At 43.5% G+C, this 887-nt stretch overlaps 1 non-coding gene across 1 annotated transcript; it reads right to left on the bottom strand.

The window, feature by feature from the left end:
• Positions 1 to 426: 426 nt before the first annotated feature.
• LOC131615376 (small nucleolar RNA R71) lies at positions 427 to 533 on the bottom strand. The gene has a single exon (XR_009287794.1). It is a non-coding gene; the product is annotated as a small nucleolar RNA R71 (small nucleolar RNA).
• Positions 534 to 887: the final 354 nt, after the last annotated feature.

The raw sequence follows: 887 nt of genomic DNA on the forward strand, positions 1-887 counted from the left end.
CCACTTTCTCAGGAATTGACCCCTGTTGATCAATTTAACCCGAAGTTAGAGATGGTTGCTCTTCGTCCTCTTAGAGACTATGCCGCTCCTTCACGAGCTGAACCGCACTCAAGTATCGCACCACCTGGAATTGAGGCGAACAATTTCGAACTGAAACCTTCATTGGTACAAGCTGTCCAACATAACCAATTCTCTGGAAGCCCTGCAGACGATCCTAATCTCCATTTATCCTTGTTCGTGCAATATGCCGACACTATCAAAGCTAACAACGTTAGTCCCGAAGCTATTCGATTACGTCTCTTTCCTTTCTCCTTGAGAGATAGATCTAGAGCGTGGCTTCAATACCTACCCTCTAATTCCATAACTACCTGGGACGAATTGAAGAGAGTATTCTTAGCGAGATATTTCCCGCCTAGCAAAACTGCTATGCTAAGAGGTCAAATCAACGGATTTACCCAAAAAGATAACGAATCACTCTTCGAAGCTTGGGAACAATATAAGGACATGCTAAGACTATGCCCTCATCATGGACTCGAACCATGGCTGATCATCCATACTTTCTATGATGGTCTACTTTATAACACTAAAATGACTATAGATGCCGCTGCTGGCGGAGCTCTAATGGACAAACCTCATGATGAAGCATATAACCTCATAGAAAACATGGCACAAAACCATTATCAATGGGGAGGAGAATGAACCGCTGTAGAGAAAACCCAAACCAAAAGAGGAATGTACGAAGTAAGTGGTATAGACCGCGTTAATGCTAAAGTAGACGCTTTAACTCAAAAGATTGAGAACTTAACCATCACTCCTTCAGCCACCGCAGCTGTTGTAGCACCTAACTGCGATATATGTGGATTAGCTGGACATGTCGTTGCCGAATG

Source organism: Vicia villosa, linkage group LG6 (genome assembly GCF_029867415.1).
Source record: "Vicia villosa cultivar HV-30 ecotype Madison, WI linkage group LG6, Vvil1.0, whole genome shotgun sequence".
NCBI lineage: Eukaryota > Viridiplantae > Streptophyta > Magnoliopsida > Fabales > Fabaceae > Vicia > Vicia villosa.